This window comes from Pan troglodytes, chromosome 4 (assembly GCF_028858775.2).
Source record: "Pan troglodytes isolate AG18354 chromosome 4, NHGRI_mPanTro3-v2.0_pri, whole genome shotgun sequence".
In the NCBI taxonomy this organism is placed as follows: Eukaryota; Metazoa; Chordata; class Mammalia; order Primates; family Hominidae; genus Pan; species Pan troglodytes.
The window spans coordinates 171366469-171382985 of NC_072402.2; the positions used below are offsets into that span (position 1 = coordinate 171366469).

Here is a 16517-nt window from a genome sequence, read left to right on the forward strand (position 1 = left end):
TTCCCTTAAGGAGCTTACCATCCATTTGGAGTCACAAGATCAAGACCCAGAAAATGGTCAGTGGTAACTCACGTCATTTTGTGGTCAAGGGTCCTGTGCCCCGTGACAGAAGGACCTATTCCTGTGAAAGGAATAGAAAGGGTCTTGTGGTTGACAAGGGTGGAGAGAGGCCCATGGTCATCTTCTTGAAGAATGGTCCTTGCTTCTGTGAAGCAGGAAACACATTTCAAAAAACCCAAGGACAGCCTTTTATGAACAACCTCTCTATGTCTTTGCTGAAATTCAGTACTGCATCACTCAATTCCTCAAGCTTGTATTAGGCTGTCGTCATGCCAGATCCTGGGCCATGTTCTGAGGACACAGAGATGAGCCAGAGGGTCTCTGCCTGAGGCCTCAGAGTCTGGGGGAGACAGATCTGTAAACTGTGCAACCAGGCAGGCCACAGCAGAGGTGTGAGCAGAGGAGAAACAAAACAATCTAAACGCTTTGGTGGAGACAAGCAGTCAGACAAGGGTGGGGAGGAGGTGGTGTTTAAACTGATTCCTGAAGGATCAGTGGGAGTAGCCCCCTCCCCAACTCCATCCTGTTGAGAGAAGTTTTTCTGATAGAGAAGAAAAATGAGGGCAAGGAGAAAAACCGGGTGAGAGCTTCCTGGCCTTCGAGACTGAGTGCCAGTGCTGGTGGGGAGAAATGAGCAATGAGGCTGGGAAGTTAGGTGAGCCCTGCCTGGTTGGCCAAGGGCCTGGGCTTCCCTCTGAAGGTAATAATAGGGAGCTTTTGATGGGATTCACGCAGATGGGAGACCTGATCAAGCTTGAGGCAGGGTGGAAGAGGGACAGGAGAGGGCGAGGTGGAAGCAGGGAGGCTGGATGGGAGGCCATGGCAAGTTTGCAAGTGGCACAGGTCTAAACAGAGGCAGTAGAATAGAAAGTCAAAGAAGAGAGGCCCCAGACATCTTAGGCAGGACATGCTTGTTTATTCATCTCTGAAAGTGAAAGGGAGGCAAGTACAGATTTAGTATGCCACTGTCCAGAGCGAATCGTAAGGGTACAGGGTTGGTGACTGACATTCCTGCTCCAAGAAACTCAAGAAACCTGACCTCTCCCCATCCCCCGCTCCCTGTAAATGTCTGTTTTTGGTTCCTCTTGCCCACCGGATGCAGAAAGGAGGGCCAGCCATGCAGAGCTGCAGCGAGGCAGAGCATAGGGCCAGGTTTCCACGATGTGGAGAGAAGGAGTGGCCCTGCGAGCAGGCGAGGGGGGTAGGGTGGGGAAAGGAAAAGGTATGGAAAACTGCAGACCATAACCCTTGGCAAGATCCAAAAGAAGAGGAATAGTGGAGGATGCAGAGAAAGGGACAACTACAGCCGTGGGCAGGAGTTTCTATTTCCAAATGGATGTGGGGAGGAAGATTTCAGAGGGAACATGTTTACCAGGAGAATTTTGAGAGAAATGACTCAGGGTTCCACAACAATAGCTAATAGGGCAGCAATGGATTGGAGAATGTATATATCTTTATGTTCTAAAACATTTTTTTAAGGAGACACTCTAAGGCCAGAATCGCAAGTGCATGTCTTTGTGGACAGAGCAGGTCACACAAATGAGGAAAGTGGACCACATATTCAAAACACAATAGCTCAAGCATGATAGCCAGCTGCAGGTGACACCAGGCTATAGTGTCCAGGAGACAATAGAGAGGGATAGGGACTGTGGCAAACTGGAGAGCACAGATCCACAAGGGCACAGCAGCAGGTCAGCTCCCACTACTGACACCCTGTAGGAATACAGGGCTGGGTGGCCATGTTTTCTGATTTTTCAAAAAAATTCAGAAATTTTGATTTTTTCAGGAAACCTCCTGATATGTAAATAGTAGCAGCTAGTTCAGATTTTACCCTGTGTAATAAAACAAAACCATCCAGCCTGTGGGACTGCAGTGGGTCCCTCTGCTCCCCAGCAACCTTGCAATCAACTGAAAACCCACGTCACACAGGTCCTGCTGCCTTCACTCATGTCTGCGGCTTTTGCCCAAGGGGTCTGGAGAGAGAACAGGGCTGGGAGTCATTTGTGGCGTTAACTCCTGGTAGAGTTCCACCTCTAATGTGGGTCCTTGAGCAAACCCTGTAATGTTTCCAGGCCTCCGTTCCTCCACCTATATAATGGCGGGAAGATCTTGGCTCTTCCAGCCAAAAGTCTCTTCTTTTACAATTTTCCCAAATCACTACCACCTTCTGTTGATTGAGGTCCTCCTATCTGCCAGACCCTGTGTTATTCACTCTAAGTCCCTTGCCCAGGATCACACAGCTATTGATGTTGCAGAGGCTGGATTCCAACTCACACCTGTCTGACTTCAAAGGCCTTTGACTTAGGTACTATATTGACTCCAGTGAAAGCAACTTATTAAATAATTCAGGTAATGCTCCAGGAAAGGGGAGTGTTTTCCATTGCTCTTCATGTACCACCCAACTTCTAAGAGATCCAAACAGTTACTTTTTGCAGCTGATGGGCCAGTATAGATTTTTTAGAGTTCCCTTCGACCTTATAAAAGGCAGAGGAGTAGAGGACTTAGCAAAAGGCCAGAGGAATTAACAACATGAGATGCACCAGGGGTCTCACCCAAGGCTTCAGACAGGCCTGGACTGGCCGACTAGGTGTCAGTCAGCAGAAGAGCAGAGGAAAGAACTCACCCCAGGAGAAAAGTGAGGTGCACGAGCATGTCAAGAACATGGCCTCTGTTGGAGGGCAGGGGTGGCTGTTCATACAGCTCAGTGGCTGTTCCTTCCTTAAGTGCGGGGACTGGAGCAGAAAGCAGAAGGCCATTTGCATTAAAGTGTGCCACTCTCAGAGCACCCAGGCCTGTGTCCCCCCAGACTGCCGTTCCTTCGGTTATTTCAAATGTCGCCTCTTTCTACTCAGCTGTTGAAGTCAAAAATCTGGCGTCATTCTTGACCTCTTCTTTTACCTCAAATCTCAAATTCAGTCCATTGCCAAATTCTGTGACTCACCCCAAAATGTCTCACAGCTGTGTCATCTTCCCTCCTCTGCACTGTCCCGGCCGTGGCTGCTCTGCTGGTCTCCTCCTTTACCTTGCCCCTTTCCAGTCTCTTTGTGACACAGCAGCTAGAGAAGTTTTTATACAATGCAGATCTGGCCCTGTCCCTCCTCTGCTTAAAAACCCTTTTGGCGACTCCCTAGGGCACCATTAATAACGTTGCAAGCTTCCCTCCATGACCTACAAATCCTTCTGCTATCCCTCACACACTGTGCTCCCGCCACCCCTGCCCTCTTTTCAGTTCCTCAAATATGTCAAGTTCTTTCTGGCTTTGGAGTCCCACCAATGTGGATCTGAATCCCGGGTAACCTTGAGTAAGTGCTGTCACCTCTTTGAGCCCCATTCTGCTCATCTCTGAAATGGGTATAATTGTATAACTTATTTCAAGGCATCATCAGTATTGACTTTCTTGCTTTAAACTTACAATCCCATGGAAAATCCCACGGAACACTCTTTTGCTTTAAACCTACAATCCTATGGAAAACGGCAGAGAGAGAAGGATTAATGTCATCCACTGACAATTTCGCCTTCATCACCTACTTAACAACGACAAAGTAAAAGACATTCATCCATTTTCGCTTCTGTTTAAATGAGTCATACAATGAAATATCAACAATTTTCACTTAAAAAATTACAGTCTACAACACTTTTTAAAAAATTTTGTGTCAATTACTCCCTTGTTTTTCTGTATACTTTAATGACCTATTTATGGATTTCTAAACAAAGTCTAGCTATTTTGTCTGGTTTTGGACTTTGTGCAAATGGAATCATACTCTCTGTGCTCTGTGACTTGCTTCCTATATTCACGTGAGGATCTGGGATTCACCCAAGCCCATGCCTGCAGCAGCCACTTATTCATTGCCACTGCTGCATCGTACTGCCCTGGAGGAAGGTAGCCCAGTTTTCTCACACATTCTACTCTCTGTAGACATTTGGGCTGTTCCTGGTTTTGCTATCTTGAATGATCTTGCTGTGCGCAGGCTGAGTGGGTCTCCTGGCACTGGAATGCTACAGTTCCTGGAGGGGACACACCTAGGAGTGCAGTGGTAGATCCCAGTGTGTGCGCATGTTCAGCTTGACTAGGAATCACCAACTGTTGCCAAAGGGCTTGCTCCACAAGGATTCTCCCACCAGCAGTGTCTGTTCTACCACATCCAACTGGGAAGAAAGGTGGAATGAGACGAATACGGAAAGATTACTTTTCATATATGTGTGTGGATAAGTGCATAAGTCTATGTAATTATCATATGTTTTACGCATTGTTATGAGTGTACGTGACTTCGTTAATTTCTGCAGAGGTTTAAACCATGTTTGCTCAAACCTCTGGGTACCCCACTGTGGCTTTCATTCGCACGAATGACCAAGGTCTTGCTCAGCACCTTCAGTTCCTGCCTGGAGCCCACCAGGACCTCTGCTCAACCTCTGCTCAGACCCTCCAGGATATAGCCTGGGCTGACCGCAGTCTTGAACAAGTCCAGGAATGATGAAACCTGTTTTTCTAAGACAAATCCCCTAGAATGACATTCAAAGTCCTTCCTGTGCTGAAATAACACCAGCTCCTGCACCGAAATAACACCAGCTCCTGCACCAAAATAACACAAGCTCCTGCACGGACCTCCTGGTTGCTCAGCGTTTCAGGCACATTCTGCTTCTGCACATTCACCCTCAGAGGCCCTCTGGAGGGTCACCCTTCCCTGGATTTTCCTTCCCCAGGCTCCTCCATCCCTCAGTCTGTTCAGGTCTGTGCCCAAGATCTTCTCTGACCACCCTGTCCAGAAGACAGGCCACCACGCATGGCTGTACCTCACCCTGCTCTGTTTTTCTTGTAAACATGACCTCCCAGCGCCTTATACATGGATGTGTTCCTCTGTTCTCTGTGTTTCCACCAGAAGGTGAGTGCTTTGGGGTAGGGATGCATCTTTTCACCTGTTGGGTTAACTGTGCTCAGAGCTGTGCCCACCACATAGCAGATTCTCAAGATAGAATTGCTGAACCTATTTACGAGTGAAGGAATCCACACCATGCTTTAAAACCTCGCTGTGAGAGATGGGTTCAGGAATGAGTTCTTTCCTTTTCATTTTAAAAACAGTCCTTGGCCAGGCGCGGTTGCTCACACCTGTGATCCTAGCACTTTGGGAGGCTGAGGCTGGTGGATCACCTGAGATCAGGAGTTCGAGACCAGCCTGGCCAATATGGTGAAACTCTGTCTCTATGAAAAATATAGAAAATAAGCCGGATGTGGTGGTGTGTGCCTGTAATCCCAGCTACTCAGGAGGCTGAGGCATGAAAATCTCTTGAACCCGGGAGGCGGAGGTTGCAGTGAGCCTAGATTGCACCACTGCACTCCAGCCTGGGTGACAGCAAGACTCTCTTTCAAAGAAAAAAAAATAACAACTCCTTATTAAATTCCTCTGCAGAAATTAGTGAAGTAGCTTGCACTCATAACAATGCATAAAACATATGATAATCACATAGGTCTATGCACTTATACACACACATATATGAAAAGTAATCTCTCCATATTCATCTCATTCTACCTTTCTTTCCAGCAACTAATATTAGTTTTCCTCATATTCAGACACATACAAAAAATAGGGCTTCTTAGTTGATTTTTACCAAAAAAGTGGGATCCTACAGTATTCTGTATCTTGTTTTTCTCATTTAACAATAATGTGCTGGACATTAATCCAGACAACTGGATATGTAGCAAACTTTTTTTAACAGGTGCAAAATATTCCGTTGTGTGAGTGACCCACAATTTATTCAACTATTCCCCAGCTGACAGACATGCAAAGGTGGCTTTTAGATTTTTGCCACTATGAACAGTACTGCAGTAACACCTTGTACTTACAAATCGTATAAATGATTGTTGTTCTATAGGACAGATTCCCACGTAAGGGATCCCTTTGTCAAAAGATACATGCATTTTGTATTTTAATAGATGAGGCTAGGTTATTTCAACATGTCACGTATTCTGCCCTTTTGCTGTCCTGAGCTTTCTTTGCTCCTGATTTCCCCAGCCCCCGTCCCCCGCAGCCCCACCCAAGATTGCCCAGAAGTGGGGTCCATCCTAACTTCCCAGGAGGCCCAGTTTCCAGGTGCAGAATTGCGCCTGGCCAGACTACCCACCCATGGGAAGCCATTTCAGTTCCATTCCCACAGTAACGTGCGCGGGTGCCTCAACTCTCTTCCCTCCAGCTGCTCACAAGGCCAGGCCTGGCCCTGTGAGGTGGCTTCAGCAGCAAAGGTGGAGAAAGCGGGAGGGAGGAGGAAAGAGGCAGGAAATGACTACAGGAGCCAGCCGGAGCTTATCCTCATTCCAGCTTCAGGTTCCCTTTTTGTTCTGAGCATCTCATAGCCAGTGTATTAGCAATGATGATGCCAACAGCAATAATAAAAGTCAACATGCATAGCAGTGGCTCTCAGCGGGGCAGCTTTTGTGCCACGCCCCCCTCCCCAGGGGACACTTGGCAATGTCTGGAGACACTTTTGGTTGTCACAACTTGGAAGGGGGTGCTAATGACATCTAGCAGGTAATGGCCAGGGAAGCTGCTAATTTCCCACAACGAAAAATTATCCAGCTCAAAATGTCCATAGTGCCGTGTTTCTCACAAATGCCTGGTTTATAGGGTGCTTCCGGCACGACGGGAGCTGTGCTAAGTGGTCAGCACATGCAGGACTAATTTAACCTTCACACTCTTCTTTGAGCTAGGTGTTATCATTACACCCACTTTACAGGTGAGGATACTGAGACTCGGAGAGGTGAAGTGACTTGCTCACGATCCACAGCTGTGGAGGGCAGAGGCGGCACCTGACCTCAGGTCTGCTTGACTTCACTACACCGAATGGTCTTTGTAGGCCAGCTGGCTCTGTGCTGTAGCAGCAGACAGGGCATCTGATACAAACCTCATGACAAAGAGTTGGTGGGTGGGAACGGCCTGGATGTGATCTTGGTGGTGCCTACCTACCTCTGACACAGTAGGGAGGTCTCCCTATGACTCCTCAGCTTCTGAGCTTCTTGTGAGGTGGGGCAGAGGGGAGCTGACATAGCAGGTGAGGCATCTTCTGTGGCTGGGAAGCTGGCAGCTGAGGAAACGCACGGTGCAGCCGATCCTATTGTCTGATGTGACGTTCCCAAGCCAAAGCTGGGCTGTTCTTTATGACACCTGGGAGTGTACATTTGTGTTCTCTGCCTGTGCATGCTCGTGTGTGTGAGTTTGCCTGTGTGCACTTACCCATATGTGCCATGGTGGATCTATAGCTATATGTGTAAGTGTGCTCTGTGTCTTTGTGTATAGGTTTGCCTTTGTTCATGTGGTGTCTCGTTCTCTATTTGCCTATGTGTTTGACTATACAGGCAAATATGTCTGCATGCATATCTCTATCTGATTATATTAGAGCTGGGTGTCCAGGTGTGTGTGTGTGTGTGTGTGTGTGTAGGTGATGGGGAGCTGTGGCTGTTGTATCTATGTATGTATGAAGTGAGTCTGGGGGTGTGTGTGTATGCACATATGAAGGTGTAATGGTGTGCTTTTATGTACATATATTTTGGACGGACTGTACATGTGTGTCTATATAGGTATTTGTGTGTGAATAGTGAGTCTGTACTTAAATACCTGTGACTGTGTAAACTGTGTGGCTTTGTGTACATGTATATAGAGGTGGCTGGGTGCAGTGATTGCTCTGTGTGTGTGTGTGTGTGTGTGTGTGTGTGATAGAGAGAGAGAGAGAGAGAGAGAGAGAGAGACAGAGAGAGAGACTCCAGGCTCTTACCAACACAGAAGCTGCAAAAACACTGCTCTCCATGTGTTCTTTCAGCCTCCAAGAATGTCAGCCTCTCCTTAGGTCAGAAAAGATGAGCACAGGGCGAGGAGCTTGACCCAGGCCCTCGCTCCCCACCCTCACCGCCCCAGCCTGCCCCCACAGTGCCAGCTGTCAGGGACAGAGGGCCTCAGGCCTCACCCCCCTGCCAGCCAGTCACTAAGGCTAAACATTTACTGAGGCCTGAGGCCATGTTTGCTTAAACCTCCGGGGTCACTGCACACATGCGATCTGTTTTGGATGGCTTCTGTTCTGCAGGCTGAGGGGAGCAGGTGCCGGCTTGGCAAGGTACCCGGGGTTGCAGCTTCCCTCCGTGAGATGCGCTGCTGAAATCAAGGTTTGCTTCATCTCACAAGAAGTTTAACCTTGGCAATGCGTTCACTGACCTACTCTTTCAGAGTAATGTGTCCTAAACTCTAGTGTCTTTGTCAACCACTGTGTATCTTCTGTAACTCTCCTCTGTAACTCTCTTCTGCAACTCTACTTACGCTTTTCTTTAAATTGATCTTCTAGAAACGTAAGTACCTATTTTAGCTTTATTCAAAGCAATTTTATCTTGTGTGATCAAGGGTTAGATATGCTAATTATAAGTTTATATATATTTTTATATCCTTAAAACATATGAAAATAAAAAGCATTGAGCCCTCTGTTCCCTCACATCGCCTTGCTGGCCCTGTGTCGGGAATGAAAATGCCTCCGAGGCTGCCTCTTGCCTTCTGTTTTAAAGGTAGCAATCTATTTCAGGAGATCTTATTTTCTTACAACTTGCCCAGGAAGACACCTTTTGCATAAAAACAGGCAGGTCTGCTGTACCCGGGAGAGAGCTTTCCAAATCCCCAGATGGAGAATGTGTGTTTCCTGGATCTGGCAGGAGGCTGGGGGAGCCTCAGGGTGCAGTGCTGGAGGCTGCACAGGAGTTTCTCCAGACCTCTGTGCCTCCCTTCCTCCTTGGTCAGGATCCTCTCCTGGGGACCTGGCTCTGTAGTGTCACTGCCTTGGTAATCCTGAGCGAAGACTCAGGCACAGAGCTTCCTTCCTTTGTGGGGCGGGGGGAGAATAAGAGGGGAGGGGAGAGAAAGGAAGAAGAGAGCAGAACAGAGGGGAGGGGAGGGGAGGCAGATGCCCAGACAGATGGGCCTGGCCATGGGCTCTGCAGGCCTAATGAATTTCCTTCCTCCACCCTCAGGCAGGTCAGTAAATGAGACCAGTGACAGCATCTGGGATGACTCCAGGATGAGGCTAATAAATCAGGCCTAGAATGAATCCTGCTTCCCTGGAGATGGAGGAGGTAGGCCAGGCAGCAGGGAAGCTGGAAGGGCCCAGAGAAGCTCCAGCAGCAGCCAGCCCTTCGATGGTACTGGAAGGAGCTCCCTTCCGACAAGAGTTGGTGGCTTCCAGAGGCACTGACTGTGCAGGGTTGAGTCCCAGAGTGGATAGGTGGGTGGGGTGAGTTTTCCCGATGGCCTGGCTTGCTGACCTCTGGGCCTCGGCCAGGGACACCCTCCCCAACTGTCGCTTAATTTATTCCTACAAATCTGCTAGTCTCAGTTCAGGCATCACCTCCTCCTTGGGGAAAGAAGCCTTCCTGGACCCTTGGGGGCCATACCCATGCACCCCTAACGTTTCCCGAACTTCTGCCATCAGCCCACTCACCACATCAGGCTGTGTTTGCACCTTCCCTGGAATGCAAGCTTATGGAGACAGAGATGAGCTGCAGCCCTAGTGGCCAGTGATGTGCCTGGCATCTAGTAGGTGATATTGATATTCATTGATATTGATACTCATTGATATTATTAATAAGTTGAATGAAAGACAGGAGAGAGAAGAGAAGGTAGCAAGCGTTGATAATTCTCTGGGGAAGCAAATCAAACTTGTCCCTGGACAGAGGAGGCTGGAAGAAGTCTATGCCATTCTGGCAACCCAGGGCCCTGGGGACACTCAGTTGCTCAAGGGTGGCCCCACCCCTCCCGAGGATGGGACCTCAGGCCAGGTATTCACCTTCCTGAGGCTCAGGAAGGCTCCTTGCCAAAAGGAACCTTTGGGAAAGCCTGGGTTGTGGGAATGAAATGAGGTAAGCTATTTGGAAATGCTTTGGCAAGCATCAAGTCCTTTACTCCCGTGAAGCGTGAAATCACACCATCCCCCGGCTGGATGAAACATGAAAGAATATAGCGTCGAACTGAATTTTGCCGATGAGCAACCGAGTCCAGATAAGGGTAGTGAACTTCCCTGTTCTCATACGCTGGTGAGGTAGACCATGGCCCTGATAGCCCAGGTTCTGGAGCTAACCTGCCTGCGTCAGAACCTGGTGGTGACTTGGGAGCTGTGTGCCTGTGGGTATGTCATTTACCGTCTCTGAGCCTCTGCTCTCTGTAAGACTAGGCTCTGAACTGCACCTACCTCAGGGTGCTGTACAGAGTATGAAACAAGATATTCCTAAAACCACTTGTTTCTTGATTGCCTGCTATGAACCAGGCATTGTAGTATTGGAAATTAAGCAGGAAACATATCAGAGAAAAAAAAAAGCTCTGCTTTTAGGAAGCAGTATATTCTAGAGGGAAGGAATGAACAATGGAAACAACCTTTTTAAGGTAACAGCATCGGTGTTTTAGGGCTGATAAGTGCTGGGAGGGAAAGGCAAGCTGAGGGCGAGGGGACATTCATGTGATTCTGTGTGGGTAACGTGGGGGGTTTGCAAGCTCGTGTTGGGATGCTGGGGAAGTCCTCCCCAAGAAGGTCTTTTGACTAAAGCCCCTGAGCACAGGGCTGGCCAGGAGGGAGCACTCAGCAAAAGGTACTCTCAGGGTAACTAAGAAACAGAACCACCTCTGTCCACCACGGAAGTACCTTTCAGTTCCCGCCAGGGTATCCTCCGCTACCCAGCCCACTGCCCATTGGCTAACTTCCTCCTGCCCTCCTGACTGCACAGTCTGGGCTACCAGTCCTTCCCAAGGAAAGTCAACTTCTGTCCCATATCAGAATCATGTGCAGGTGTGTGTGTTTATGTGTGCACACACGCACACGAGCACATGTGCGTGTGCATGCGTGAGTGCGTGGCTGCGACACTTGCATTTATGGATAATCCTGTATCCATGTGCTCAATGAAGGAGAGTATGGTGCATATGAGTGGAAGTATGAGGTCTAAATTCAAGGGTATGAATATAATTGTTGAACATATTAATTTGTGTCTATAAAGAGGAGTGTGCCTGTGAGGGGGTGGGGTTTGCCTGCATGCGTGTGCATGTGCACAGGAGGCTGTGTGTGCTGGTGCATGCGTGTGCCAGGCATCTTGGAGAGAGGTGAGCAGCCTGGCTGGGAGGGGCTTCTCTGCGGGCAGATTTCAGATAACAGGAGGGTTCTGGGCTCAGCCAGGAATTCTGGGTTTCGCCATGCTAGGCCCAGCTGGGGGAGGCTTGGGCTAGGAAGGGGTTGCGGGTAGAGCCTTCAGAGGACGTTGTGGGGCCAAAGTGAGGCTGGCATCTATGTGGTCCACATTTCCATGGAGAAATACCCTAGTACAGCAGGCTGTGGCACCAAAGAGTGTGTCCACAGGGACAAAGAAAATTTACTATGTTTGCAATTAATAATAGCACCTACGGGCCAGGCGTGGTGGCTCACACCTGTAATCCTAGCACTTTGGGAAGCCAAGGCGGGCAGGAGATCGAGACCATCCTGGCTAACACGGTGAAACTTTGTCTCTACTAAAAATACAAAAAATTAGCCAGGTGTGGTGGCGGGCGCCTGTAGTCCCAGCTACTCGGGAGGCTGAGGCAGGAGAATAGTGTGAACCCGGGAGGCGGAGCTTGCAGTGAGCCGAGATGGCGCCACTGCACTCTAGCCTGGGCAAGAGAGAGAGACTCTGTCTCAAAAAATAATAATAATCATAATAATCATAATCATAATCATAGCACCTACTATTACTGGGCACCTTCTAATATCTTCTCTCTTTTAATGCTCACAAGTTTATAGAAAGAAGCCATTATAATCCTTCTTGTTTTCAGATAAGGAAACTGAGTCAAAGAGAAGGTAAATGATTTGTCTAGCATCACACACCATAGGTAACAGGGCTGGGACTGTTGCCCAAGCATCCTGATTCTAGATCTTGCACCTCAGCCATGGCTCCGGACTGCCTCTGTGCTCTGGGGGCATGGATAATGAGCCATATAGATGCCACAGGGACTGAGTGGCCCCAGGATGGTTGGTTTCCCAAGTCAAGGAAGTTAGGAAGGTGATGCCTGTTTGAGATGATTTAAAGGTCCTGTGGCAGACTGTCTCAACTCTCAAATTTCTCTCTGATAATTAGTTATCTCTTGGTTTTTAAGTTGAACATCTTACACATTCTATCACCAGAGAGAAACATTCCCCCTCCCTCAGTTCCCACTCAAAAATTCCTAGGGAAAGTACAACCTATTTCTAATTACAGAATACTTCTTACACCAGACATGTAAGGTTTATCCACACCAACAACCCATTTCCAATATTCTCATACCAACTGGATGTCCTACAATTTAACTCAATTCTGACAGTATCTACCTGGAGTTAGCATCAGATGCCACAAGTTAAGGGCTCAGTGCCACAAGACTGACCCCACTTCTGATGCCATTCACAAGTCCTGGGCCTCCTATACTTCTGACCAACTGGCTATACATCAGAGCTTCCATCCCCAGGTTTGATGATTTGCTACAATAGCGCACAGAACTCAGGAAGGCACTTTGCTTATTATTACGGGGTTACTATAAAGGGTACAACTCAGGAACAGCTGGAAGGAAGGCATATGTAGGACAAGGTAGGAGGGAAGGGGCACAGAGCTTTATGCCCTCTCCAGGTGCACCCCTTCCACCCAGTGCCCCCATGTGTTCACTGACCTGGAAGCTCTCTGAGCCCCATCATCCAAGGATTTTATGGAGGTTTCATTACGTAGGCATGCTTGATTAAATTATTGACCAATGGTGATTAACTCAGTCTCCAGCCTCTCTCCCCTTCCCCGAGGTTGGAAGGTGGGGCTGAAAGTTCCAACCCTCCAGTCCTGCCTTGGTCTTTCTGGTGACCAGCCCCATCCTGAGGCTCCTTAGAGATCCCAGCTCATTAGCATACAAAAAGACACTCTTACTGCTTTGGAGATTCCAAAGGTCTTAGAAGCTCATGTGTCAGGAACCAGGGACTAAGACTAAATATTATAACAAAAGATGCTCCTGTCACCCCTATCACTTGGAAAATTACAAGGGTTTTGAGAGCTCTGTGCCAGAAACTGAGAAGGAAGAACAAATGTGTGCATTTCTTATATGCCAGTATCACAGGAAGTCTCTGATTGGTCTGAATTGGACCAATCAAAACTGTCCTCGAGGTAGGAAATACCATGACTGGCTCAGTTTGTATTGGACCAATCAATAGTGATGAGGGAGCAGGATCATATGAGACATGGTGTCTTCAGCCAGAGGTAGTGTTTGGAGTGGGGGCAGAGTAAGTTCCAGGAAAAGGAAGTGATGCTGGGAAGACAGGGTCATGGTTATCAACTGCACCCAATCTATGGGCCCAAATGTTGGAATTTTCTTCAGAGGTTTATTTGATCAGACCACAAGGTGTTTCAGTTTCTAGAGACACTTATTAAAACTCAAAGAAGGCTGAGAAGATCCACACTGAAGTGGAAATTAGATGCCAAGGAGCAATCAGGCAGGAGAAAGAAATAATAGGAATCCAAATGGGAAAAGGGGAAGTCAGTCTATCTCTCTTTGCAGGCCATATGATTCTATAACTAGAAAACCCTAAAGACTCCACCAAAAGGCTCCTGGAACTGTTAAATGAGTTCAGTAAAGTTTCAGAATATAAAATCTATGCACAAAAATCAGTAGCATTTCTATACACCAATAATGATCAAGCTCAGAGCCAAATCAAGAATGCAATAGCATTTATTTCACTTACAGTACACACACACACACACACACACACACACAACCTGAGAATACAGCTAACCAAGGAGGTAAAATATCTCTATAAGGAGAACTACAAAACTGCTGAAAGAAATCACAGATAACACAGACAAATGGAAAAATATTCCATGTTCATAGACTGGAAGAATCAATGTCATTGAAATGGCCTTTCTGCCCAAAGCAATCTACAGATTCAATGTTATTCCTATCAAACTACCAACATATTATTCACAGAATTAGAAAAAACCTATTCTAAAATTCATGTGAAACCAAAAAAGAGCTCAAATAGCCAAAGCCAAAACAATCCTAAGTGAAAAGAACAAAGCCAGGGACATCACATTATCTGACCTCAAACTATACTATAAAGCTACAGAAACTAAAACAGCACGGTACTGGTACAAAAACAGGCACATAGACCAGAAATAAAGCCTCACACCTACAGTCATCTGATCTTTGACAAAGCTGACAAAAATAAGCAATGGGGAAAGGACTTCCTATTCAATAAGTGATGCTGGGATAGCTGGCTAGCCATATGCAGGAGAATTAAACTGGATCCCTACCTTTCACCATATACAACAATTAACTCAGAGTAGATTAAAAATTTAAATGTTAGACCTCAAACTATAAGAACCCTAGAAACACTGGGCATAGTGGCTCACATGTGTAATCCTAGTACTTTGGAAGGCCAAGGCAGGAGGGTCACTTGAGTTCAGGAGTTTGAGACCAACCTGGGCAACACAGGGAGACCCTGCCTCTATAAAAAACCCAAAAACTTAGCCAAGTGTGATGGTGCATGCCTGTGGTCCCAGCTACTCAGGAGGCTGAAGTGGAAGGATCATGAGCCTGGGAGGTAGATGTTGAAGTGAGCTGAGATTGCACCACTTCACTCCAGCCTGGGAGACAGAGTGAGACCGTCTCAAAAAAAAAAAAAAAAAAAAAAAAAGAATCCTAGAAAAAAACCTGGAAAACACCATTCTGGACATCAGCCTTGGGAAATAATTTATGATAATAAATTAATAATTTATTGCAACAAAAACAACAATTGACAAATGGAACCTAATTAAACTAAGGAGCTTCTGCACAGTAAAAGAAAGTATCAACAAAGTGAAGAGACAGCCTATAGAATGGGGGAAATACTTGCAAACTAGCCATTTGACAATGGGCTTAAACCATTCAACAAGCAAAAACCAAATATCAAAAAGTGGGCAAAAGACATGGACAGACATTTCCCATAAGAAGACATACAAGTGGCCGAAAAAAAAAAAAACTATGAGAAAATGCTGCACATCATTAATCATAAAAAAAATGCAAATCAAAACTACAGCGAGTCACCATTTCACACCAGTCTGAAGGGCTATTACTAAAATGTCAAAAAACCACAGATACTGATGAGGCTGTGGTGAAAATGGAATGCTTGTACGCTGCTGGTAGGAACGTAAGTTGGTTCAGCCACTGTAGAAAGCAGTTTGGAGATTTCTCAAAGAGCTTGAGACAGAATTACCATTTGACCCAGCAACTCCATTAGTGGGTAAATATCCAAAGGAAAACAAATAGACCTACCAAAAAGGCACATGCACTCCCCTGTTCATCCCAGCGCTATTCACAATAGCAAAGACAAGAAATCAATCTAAGTGGCCATAAACAGTGGACTGGATAAAGAAAATATGTTACATCTATACCATGGAATACTATGCAGCCATAGAAAAGAACAAAATTATGTTCTCTGCAGCAACGTGGATGAAGCTGGAGGCCATTATTGTAGGCAAAATAACACAGGAGCAGAAAAACAAATACCACATGTTCTCACTTATAAGTGGGAGGTAAACACTGACTACTCATGGACATAAAGATGAGAACACTATGCACTGGGGACTACTACAGTGGGGAGGGACGGAGAGGAGCAAGGGCTGAAAAACTAACTGTTGGGTATACTATGCTTAGTACCTGGGTGACAGGATCATTTGTACCCCCAACCTCAGCTTCACACAATATTCCCAGGTAACAAACTTGCACATGTACAACCTGAATCTAAAACAAAAGTCGAAAGAAAAAAAGAAAGACATTCGCTGCCAAGGATCTGACAGCAAAATCCTGTGGTAGTGGGATGAGACCCGGCGCCTACGAGATGGCTTTGCAATTTGGCCCCGGGACCTGTCAATGGATCCATGAAACGGCTTGGGAGAAAACAGGCTTTGGAGCCAAGCAGAGCTAGATCAGATCTCCACATAGCTCTTCTAGGAGCTAGCTGTGTGGCCTTGGGCAAGTCACCTCACCTCTCCGAGCCCCTGTAAAACCAAGAGCTGAAAGCAGCAGGGCTGTTCCTAGGCCTTCCAGTGAGGTCAGTTACCTTATCCACAGCTTCGAGTTGCTCATTAAACAGCTGCAGCTGGGTGTTTTCTTTACGTTAACCTGGTTGGTCCTTATCCTCTGGTGACCACTTCATGAATCCTGTGAGCTATCCCTAAGCAGAAAATGAGACCACATGTTCCTCTGGGGAAGCAAGCATTCTGCTCTCCTGATCTCCCCTTTATCTTAGAGGCAGCAGGGTGAAGTCAAACAGGAATAAGCTTTGAAGTCAGGCGGAACTGGACTTGAATCCCACTTCCATTGCCAACTAAACATGTGACCATGGGGAAGTCACTTCTCTTCTCTCATCCGATCTGTGAAAGACAGATAGTTCTTCCCTTCAAAGCTGAGCATGAGAATTAAATGCAGTAACAT

The 16517-nt window shown here is 46.9% G+C and overlaps 1 long non-coding RNA gene across 1 annotated transcript in view; it reads right to left on the minus strand.

Moving 5' to 3' along the window:
- Nucleotides 1-16517, minus strand: part of LOC104006647 (uncharacterized) — a 37687-nt gene that overhangs the window by 3619 nt on the left and 17551 nt on the right. The window contains exon 3 of the long non-coding RNA XR_680463.4: nucleotides 19-121. This is a non-coding gene — a long non-coding RNA (uncharacterized LOC104006647). The remainder of the gene's footprint in view (nucleotides 1-18; nucleotides 122-16517) is intronic.